Below are 10,359 nucleotides of genomic sequence, written 5' to 3' on the forward strand. Positions count from 1 at the left end.
TAGACCATAGTTAAGCTCCAGGTTCGGTGATTATGTGAATAAGGTGTCCAACGCAGGTCATATATCAGCATGTGAATATAAGGATTTACTTTTCGTAATGAGATAAAAAACCAAGGCTGTGTACATTATAGAACATTTATAAATAGAAGGTCTTACAGCTGTTTCCAGGATATTTATTATATCCCTTCATCCGAGACGGTGTGAGAGGATAATTAAGCAATAGTTGATTTAGATAAGATAGGAAATAGAGAGTGAATGCAGAGATATTGTATTTGTAAATCCATTGTTTAGGCAGAATGGAACACATATAAGGTATGTATACCATTCTTATATGTATACCATTCTTATATGTATACCATTCTGCCTAAACAATGGATTTACAAATACAATATCCCTGCATTTACTCTCTATTCTCTATCTTATCTAAATCAATTATTGCTTAACATTTTCTTACTGAAAATATCTGTTTCTCATCAGTACGGACCGTTAAATAAATATAATTCTCAGAATCGTATACTAGTTGTTCCCCGCGAATGAAGCACGTGTACACGATTCTGATTATTATATTTTTATGGTAAGATTCAAAAGTCTTCCCTGGTATTAAATTGATATTGATTAATATCCAATTTTTTACCCTAATGTTTTAATTTAATTAACCATAACCACGTTCTCAAAGATGGTATATTCGATGCAGATACCATTTTCTGCAGAGATATTCCCGGATTTAGCGCGCCAAAACGAAGACTTTTGAATCTTACCATAAAAATATAATTAACAGAACCGTGTACACGTGCTTCATTCGTGGGGAACAACTAGTATACGATTCTGAGAATTATATTTATTTAATGGTCCGTAGTGATGAGAAACAGATATTTTCGATAAGAAAATGTTAATTTCGAAACTAGTTTACGGATAATTAAATACGAATGCAAATACGCCTAATTATTTTTGCAGAGATAGAACTAAGTGCCACTTCTCAAAGAGATGCAAGACAAATAATGTAGTATACCGCTGTGACGTCCACACAAATAGCCAAACGAAATCACACATATGCGCTACTAAGAAACAAATGATTCTTAGATATAATACGCACCAATCGAGCTTCAGAAATAGGAGTAAGGCCAACTCAACAGGGCTCAGTACATACATTTGGGAGCTTAAGGATAAAAACGTAGATTATAGTTTAAACTGGCGTATACTCACAAAAACAACCTCCTACAACACCACCAAGAGACGCTGCGATCTTTGTCTATCAGAACGCCTAGCTCTACTTACAGCTAATCAACCCCTTCTGAACAGAAAATTTGAGAACAACTAATTTTGTCTTCATGTGGGCTTTTATGTATTTTCAAAATACTGGTAGAATAGCCCCTTTTGTCTTCAAGTAGGCCTTTATGTTTTTCATAATCCCAAACTAGAATAGTCACCTATATAAGTCGAATAGGCTGGGAACCACCTTAGCCACTTACACACAAACAGTCACCCCCGCGTGGGTGTGTAAAGAGAGAGAGAGAGAGAGAGAGAGAGAGAGAGAGAGAGAGAGAGTTGTTATGTTTATTCCTTAGATACAGGTCAATTATATACAATGTGTCTTCTTTGCTCGTTTCTTATTACGTTTTCAAGGATAATGTTGTTCGTTCCAGTGAGATAATTACATCCTTTTTAAAAGATGCACTGTTTTTCCGATGTGAAATTTTACATAATACTACAGTTCTGAAAATGAAGTTGTTTTCAACGTTTTACCATTGTCCTTGGCTTTTCCATTATGCACGGAAAAAATAGAGACATGAATAAAGGTATACCCAAAATAGTATAATTACAGGGGATATTCATCTGAAAATCTGTGACTAAACAAACCGTGATTTTTTTTTATGGCTTACAAGCCTTTGGTTCTTCGGATTTCGAGAAAGTAGTTGTTGCTAATTGACTGTTTCACATATCTTCAAGTTCCTTCTTCTTTAAATATCAATATTCAGCGCAATGAAACTCAGGTTTCCCTTTCTTGTATAATCTACAGTAGATATATAGTTTGTGGGTGGAAAATAGAAGCTGTTACGAGGTTATAAAAGGTGTTAGCAAGATGGCACCAAGTGCAGTTCAAAATTTCATTCTCAAACTATTTGCCAAGAGCACCACTTTCTCCACAGTCCTGGTGATTATCAGTACCGTATTATTATTATTCTTTATTATTCTTTATTATTATTATTATTATTATTATTATTATTATTATTATTATTATTATTATTATTATCATCATCATTATTATTATTATTATTATTATTATTATTATTATTATTATTATTATTATTACTATTACTATTATTATTATTATTATTATTATTATTATTATTATTATTATTATTACTATTACTATTATTATTATTATTATTATTATTATTATTATTATTATTATTATTATTATTATTATTATGTATATATCGATTCTTAATTTTCATTTTCTTTTTTCTATTTTAACAGATTGATGAACCAATAATTCATCGCCTAACAAAAAGGAATCTACTTGCATAGAAAATCAATTGTAAATATTTCAAGATGCTAAAACGGTGAAGTGGCAGAATCTTAGCGGCATTCCGTCCGTCTTTATGCTTACTTTCGGAGTCGATAAAATAAGTACCAGTTCAGTACGAGGGTCGATGTAGTACACTTACTTCATCCCCCGAAATTGTTGGCCTTGTGCCAAAAATTTGAACCCAATACTTTAGGATGCTATGGTGGCGAGCTGGCAAAACAGGGTGTCTGAAATCACTTTTGCGTTCTTGAGGAGAGTATTCGGAACTATTATGATATTCAAGTATGAATTAGAAGCAGCACTAGTTTAATAAACATTGTTGACCACATATACTTAACGTATATGTTTGTGTATTTGCTTTTAGGCCTGTCCATTACTCACATTCGTTTTAACACCTGGTGCTCTGAGAGAGTAATCTCCGCCACGCCAAATCTTATCCTATCGGCAAATACACAAACCATACACGTTAAATATATGTTCTCGCTAATGGTTACTATGACATTATTTATTTCAGTATATTTTTAAAACTAGTCTTAAAAGGCTATTTAATGGTAGAGGCGCATTTTTATTTTGATCAGCCAACCAAATACAAAATAATCGAATTCAGGAAAACTACGGAAAGTTTTAACATATATAACAAAAACATTTGACTATTCTTTATCTGTACATATTTCTTTGCAGTTTCTTTTTGCCTAGGCGGGTTTATATACTTTCTTCAGTTTGTCATGGCTTACCAGCTTTACATGGACACATGAATTGATGGCGGCGGCGACGGCGACGGTGACGGCGGCAGCAGTGGCGGCAGCGGTGGCGGCAGCGGTGGCGGCAGCGGTGGCGGCAGCGGTGGCGGCAGCGGTGGCGGCAGCGGTGGCGGCAGCGGTGGCGGCAGCGGTGGCGGCAGCGGTGGCGGTAGTGAAGATGATGATGATGATGATGATGATGATGATGATGATGATTATGATGATGATGATGATGATGACGACGATGATGACGACGACGACGACGATGAAGTATATGATGATGATAATAGTAAATATTGGATGAAAACTTAGGAAGGTGATTTCCAAAGTTACTTGAAGCACCTTGGAATTATTCATCTCGACAAGTATCTATTTCGTCCAACAAGGTTATTGCGTTTCTGAGATATTTTCAAACATCTCAGTTCACTCATCAATGCTAAACCTTTCACCGACATCTACTTTATTCTCATCACTATCTTCCTCACCATTTTCATTGCTTTTGCCAGAATTCGAAACAATATATACAATTTCAGAGTCAGTACAGTGATACGCAACGGGCGTTTTCTCATTAGCATTCATCCAGACAACCAAATTTTCTTCTTTAAGTCTACTTGCTTAATTCTTGGCATCAGATCCCCTAAAAGATTTGTGATACGGAAACAACTCATTAATACGTTCTTTCTCTTTTATTACATGAAATCCTATAAAATCTTTCAAATTTCCGTTACGTAAATTCTCAAACATCAAGACAGGCCGTAATTTATGCTGACCAGTGTTAATAGTCTAAAATGATGCCAACCACTAGGAACGATGCAGAGTTTGTCTTTCATGTTGTATGCTTCAATAAATGTTTTTATAAGCTTGCCAACACTTGCTAACCACATCCAACATACTTCTCGCGAAAAGTAAGGATACTTCCCCTTCATGAAGCAGAATTCCTTGCTTTTCACTTTGAATAAGGGACATAAAGTTTAGCGTAAATATATTGTTCTGACAAGATTTCAGCTATGAATGAGCTGAGCGGTTGTCCAGAATGAAAATTTTCCAGTTCACTTTTTCGTTAAACCAGCAAATGTGTAGTCTGCTCTGGCTTCTGACTCTAAATTGTTTTCAAAACACTGTATAGTAACCTTGGTGGAAATCCATTTTCATTTGCACGGTATATTTCTGGTGGAAATTTCAATACATCCCAAGGTGTTTTCAAGGCTCTAGTGAATTTACTTTTCCTATTTCTAGTGGCTTACTTCAGTCTGTGCTTCTGCTTTTGAACGCTTTAGGGAGGTAATACTACTTTTGTATTAATTTAATCCTGAAAGTTTTCGTCCTCTCCTATTAATGTCCTTCAAAGGGTACATCACCAATATAATGCAGTTTTGCATCAACGATAACCTTAGAAAATCCGGAAGTTCCATATAGTCTTGTTATTTGTATCATTGTTGTTGCTATTGTTGTAAATAAATGTGGAGTTTAGGGATAACGTGGCTGCAGAAACAAGGTCACCTTAAGGCGCATAAGCAAGGACTCAGTTAGTGGAAACTGAATGTTTCATTTTGAAAGTGAAAAACTAAAAAAAGACCGGATTACCTGATTCACGAATAAGTTGGTCTGAACTTGAGTGATCGTCACCTCTCTAAAGAGGGGATTAGATGGCTTTGATAAGCTTAGGTCAGAATATAGTTTTCGAGAATGTCGTTTAGAGGGAATCTGCTACTATTGCTACTGCTACTATTGCTACTGCTACTATTACTACTGCTACTATTGCTACTGCTACTATTGCTACAGCTGGTCTTGCTACTACTCCAGCTGCTGCCAGACCTACTGCTAGTGATTGCACTGATGCTGCCACCGCGGTTATTACTGCTATAGTCATTGACTCTACTGCTACTGCTACAACTACTACAACTACTGCTACAACTACCGCTACAATTACTACTACTGCTTCTATTGCTGCTTCTATACTGCTACTACTGCAGCTGCTGCTTCTGCTACTACTACAACTACTATTACCATTAACAACTCTACTGATACTAATGTTATTACTACTGCTATTACTGCTACAACTAGTACTTCTACTGTGGAGGCACAATGGCCCAGTGGTTAGGGCAGCGGACTCGCGGTCATAGGATCGCGGTTTCGATTCCCAGACCGGGCGTTGTGAGTGTTTATTGAGCGAAAACACCTAAAGCTCCATGAGGCTCCGGCAGGGGATGGTGGCGAACCCTGCTGTACACTTTCACCACAACTTTCTCTTACTTCCTGTTTCTGTTGTGCCTGTAATTCAAAGGGTCAGCCTTGTCACACTGTGTCACGCTGAACATCCCCGAGAACTACGTTAAGAGAACACGTATCTGTGGAGTGCTCAGCCACTTGCACGTTAATTTCACGAGCAGGCTGTTCCGTTGATCAGATCAACCGGAACCCTCGACGTCGTAAGCGACGGAGTGCCAACAACAACAATACTACTATGAATAATTAATCACATCCGTCCTTCAAGTCCTATTAATCCTCTATTAACCTTCTAGTATAATGTAGTCGTGTTATATACTACGTAGAAGTCTTTCATTTTTAAGTTACGCCCATGTTGATACCCGATTTAACTTAACAAACCATCTGTATCTCTTCGACAATATCTCTTGATTAGGGTAATATATCTTACTTCGACTCTCTCTAAGAGATGAGAATGTTGAAGTCACTGAGAACGTTGAGGGCACAGATAACTATGGCTTCAGCATTCCCAGCTCCTTGTGAACTTATTACTCATTGATGCCGCCTATTATGCCAATGAAAAAGTCGAGTCTTTTATAATCATCAATTTTCTTCCACATTTCACCTCCTCTGTATGCATCCCAGGTTGACACTCAAATACCGAAAACACCCTTGATCTCTTTCTCATCTATCTTATACATCATCTTATACCGCTTTCCGCATTAAACCAGTCATCAACCACTGCTTCATCGTAACTACCCAACATATTCACACACCCCACAACACACCTTATGTCTCACACTCTCTCGTACTTCAAGTGAGCCGAACAGTCGAAGCACTTCCCATTTTGTGCTTCACTTGTCCTTCCATATCACACACAACAAAAATACGATGCCTTAAGACTTCAAACTGGATTCCTGCATGAGAATTCAAGGCTTACAACATCTGATGAAACTTACCCTCGAATACTAGATAGTAACGAGACAGTACTGTACTGTAAAAAAAGATTTCATACTTCGTCCACCCACTCACAAGCTATCTCGCCTTCTAAACTACACCTGTTCCTTTTGGTCTCTTTTGATAAGAGACCACCAACGCAGTATTATCTTCTTTCTCTCTACTTCTCAAAAAGAAGCATTTTTCATCCTCCTAAATAATTCTCTTGAGTCTCTCCAAAATCTTGAGTCTCTCTCTCACTCTCTCTCTCTCTCTCTCTCTCTCTCTCTCTCTCTCCCTATCTATCTACCTATCTCTATCTATCTCTCCCTCTCTCCTTCTCCCCCTCTCTCTCTCTCCCTCTCTCCTTCTCCCCCTCTCTCTCTCCCTCTCTCCTTCTCCCCCTCTCTCTCTCTTCTCTCTCTCTCTCTCTTTCTCTCTCTCTCTCACTCTCTCTCTCTCTCTCTCTCTCTCTCTCTCTCTCTCTCTCTCTCTCTCTCTCGTGGTGCCCAATTAGAATTTTCTTTAGGTTGACTAGCCTATCCCACTCAAAGTCCCTGAATAAGGTTTGTACAAGGATGATGAAAGAAACACCCATGTTTCCAGAGGGGAATTATTCAAACCCCAAAGAATTCCTCTCCACACATGACAATGATGCTGCCCCACTACTTCTGCTCATGATCAGAGATGCACATATCGTCAGCCACCAAGGAAGATACTCAACTGGTTATGGTCAAACAACTGACAAGCAAATCTGTGATATTGAGCAGAATATTTGTGTAGCCCATCTTTTATACCAAGACAAAACAATGTACATGATAACAATTCCAATCAGTTAAGATCAGAAGCCATGAGAGCCACTGCCTGGTATTATTATTAAGGCAGCGAGCTGGCAGAATCTGGCACGCTGGACGAAATGCCTAGCGGTATTTCGCCCGTCGCTGCCTTCTGAGTTCAAATTCTGCCAAGATCGTCTTTACCTTTCATCCTGTCGGAGTCGATAAATTAAGTATCAGTTTCGTACTGTGGTCGATCTAATAGATTGGCTCACTCCCCTCAAAACATTTCAGGCCTTGTGCCTAGAGTAGAAAGGATTGTTATTATTGTTATTATTATTGTAATTATTATTATTATTATTATTATTATTATTATTATTATTATTATTATTCAGTAGTTTTATTTTTATAACGTGCTTTCACTTCACTACCGAGCGCAGCTCTGTGTGCCTTGGGTATGTGCTGTGGTTTGCTGTGATGCTCTTATGGTTACTGTATTGAAAGTGTTTTGCGTAGGATGTGTGCAGTGCCCAGTAGTGCAATTTTCTGCATGTTATATATATATGTATATATATATATATATATATATATATATATATATATATATATATATATATATATATATATATATATATATATATATTTGTAAGTCCTGGTGTTTTGTACTAGGAGTGTGGCCTTGGTGATGGAGTTAGTCTTGAATTGTACATTTATCCATCCTCTATGTTTCTCTACCCAGTGACTGATTGCTTTTAGGCCTAAAGTGTGAGGTATATTAGTATAGAGATTGGTGACATCAAAACTTGTAAGTATAGTACATTCTACGACAGTGGGAGGGATTTGTTGGATGAAATTTATGCCATCCCTTACATAACTGGGTATTAAAGGGCGGTCCAGCAACTATTGGTCTTAGTTTGAGATCAGCAGGCCTTGATATTTTTACGTACTGGATCTTCTGCTTATTTATGGCATTTTGTATTTCGGGGCTTTTGTGGATTTTGGGTAATCCGTAGAAATTGCTCTCTTTGATTACAGAGTTGCATAATATAATATTTCTCCTTGTCTGTGAAGGAATCTTGGAATTCATTGATTAGTCTTCTGATTTTATTCATTATCGTTTTTTCTGAGTGTCTTGGTTCTTCCTTGTAGTAGATTTGGTTTGTTAAAATTTCCAATATTTTATTTTTATGATAGTCCTTCTCCACGATTACTATCGTCCCTCCCTTATCGGCTTCTTTTAGGATGATTGAATTGTCATTCTTCAGTGTTTGTAAGATTTCCTTTTCTTCTTAACGAAGGTTTTGTTTGCATCTTTGGGTATTTAGGTGAAATTTTGAAATCGTGTGTACATACACGTCTAAATATTTGTCCTTTCCCTTGTAGGGGGTGAAATGGGATTTATTTCTGAATATTGATTCATCGTTTAAATTCTTACTGCTGAAGAATTGTATAAGTCGGAGATGGTGGTTGAAGTGTTCGATATCAGATTTCAGTTCAATGAGATTAGGGTTGGGTTTTGGGGTAAACTTCAAACCATTTAATAGGAGGTTCATCTCATTCTTGTTGAGGTTTCTATTTGACAAATTTATGATCTTCGGATTACTCTATTGTCATGGAACCCCCCCCCCCCCCAAAAAAAAAACAATGTTCTCTTCTTCTGACCAAAAGCCCCCAAAAAACATCTGTTTTATATAAATGAACAAGCTGTTTGTACATTCACAAAATTTTATTTGACAAGTTCGAGAAACGAACGAAAGCGCTAATAACAATGAAGAAACAAAAAGATTTTTCTTTCCAAAATTCTGACGACTTTTTTTCCTCAATATTCAATTTCTGTACACCACACCTAACACACACACACACACACACACACACACTCTCTCTCTCTCTCTCTCTCTCTCTCTCTCTCTCTGCATACACACCCACCCACCCACACACACACACACACACACACACACAATGATATTCAGATTATGTTATAATGTTTTTAGTGCATTTAGGTAAGACCATTTAACTGGATAATATAGTCTTTGTAAGGTAGTGAACATTTGTAAATAACTCTCTTTTTTTCATTTTTCTGGAAGTCAAAAATGCAGTAAAAACTTTTCATTGTTCCCACACACACACATGCACTCACACCACCTTACTACATAAACATGAATATAGTTATTTGGTGATCTAGACTAAAACTCTATTGGTCGTAGGTCTGCTGAAGTAAGCTGTAACAACATTAATAATACCAATCCAACTAATACCTATTTAAAATATCTATGAGCCAATGAGGGAACCGCTTATCAAACAAACCTTTTTCTAAACTCCTAAAGGACATGTGATGTATTCCTAGATACACTATGTGTGATAAAAGGATGGGACGCTTACCTATAGAATGTTCGTTCATGAATATGTCTTATTAACTTTGACTTGGATGAGAAGACAAAAACATACAAATACTGTTCAAGGGAAGTAAATCCAAATATATTTGAAAGTTACTTCCCATGTACCACATGTTAACTGAAAGCATGCAGCGGCTAAATTTCCTTTAACCTTTCCCTTTTTACAGGTATGAGACTGCTGCTATGCTGAGATTTATTTGTAAGTCTGATTACGTATTATGTCGGTTTCTTATAACGAACTGCAAACATATAAGGACATACACGTAATTTTGTCAGTGAACAGGTCGCGGTCTCAAAGCGACGAAAATATTTTGGCAAATTAAATTTAAATGTTGAAGTGAATCTAACTGTTTTTGTGTGTTTTTAAATGGCTTATAAACAACTTCCACGTTGCAATCGTTCATATATATATATATATATATATATATATATACATATATATATATATATATATATATATATATATATATGTATATATATATATATATATATATATATAATTATGTGTATTTCTTCTATCTTAATGAATAAAAATTCTTCTGATAGAATAAATGGGTTAATAGAAACCAATGTAGCAAAGAACACAAAATTACTGTGGTTAGCTCCTGTTTTTAAGGCAGGAACTCCTTGAAATTTTGGGTATTTGAGTATATTTAAGAATTTAAGGATTGGAGAAAACGCATGTTATAATTGCATACTTTATTCCTACATATGTTTCAAAGGATTACAACCTGTGTGATCCATAGGGATCTTTGATGTTAAAATTGTAACCTTCTCAT

At 36.4% G+C, this 10,359-nt stretch overlaps 1 protein-coding gene across 8 annotated transcripts in view; it reads left to right on the forward strand.

The window, feature by feature from the left end:
• Positions 1–9,916, forward strand: part of LOC128251095 (uncharacterized) — a 76,975-nt gene extending 67,059 nt beyond the window's left edge. For 5 of the 8 annotated variants that reach the window (XR_008266963.2, XR_008266962.2, XR_008266966.2 and 2 more), the window contains 2 exons: positions 2,479–3,656; positions 9,748–9,916. The gene's annotated coding sequence lies outside the window, so the exon portion shown is untranslated. Of the gene's footprint in view, positions 1–2,478; positions 6,925–9,747 lie in introns of those variants that run through there. The other 3 variants (XM_089346565.1, XM_089346564.1, XM_089346563.1) reach the window with 2 other exon arrangements.
• The last annotated feature ends 443 nt before the right edge of the window (positions 9,917–10,359 follow it).

This window comes from Octopus bimaculoides, chromosome 2, assembly GCF_046866305.1.
Source record: "Octopus bimaculoides isolate indiv1 chromosome 2, ASM4686630v1, whole genome shotgun sequence".
NCBI lineage: Eukaryota > Metazoa > Mollusca > Cephalopoda > Octopoda > Octopodidae > Octopus > Octopus bimaculoides.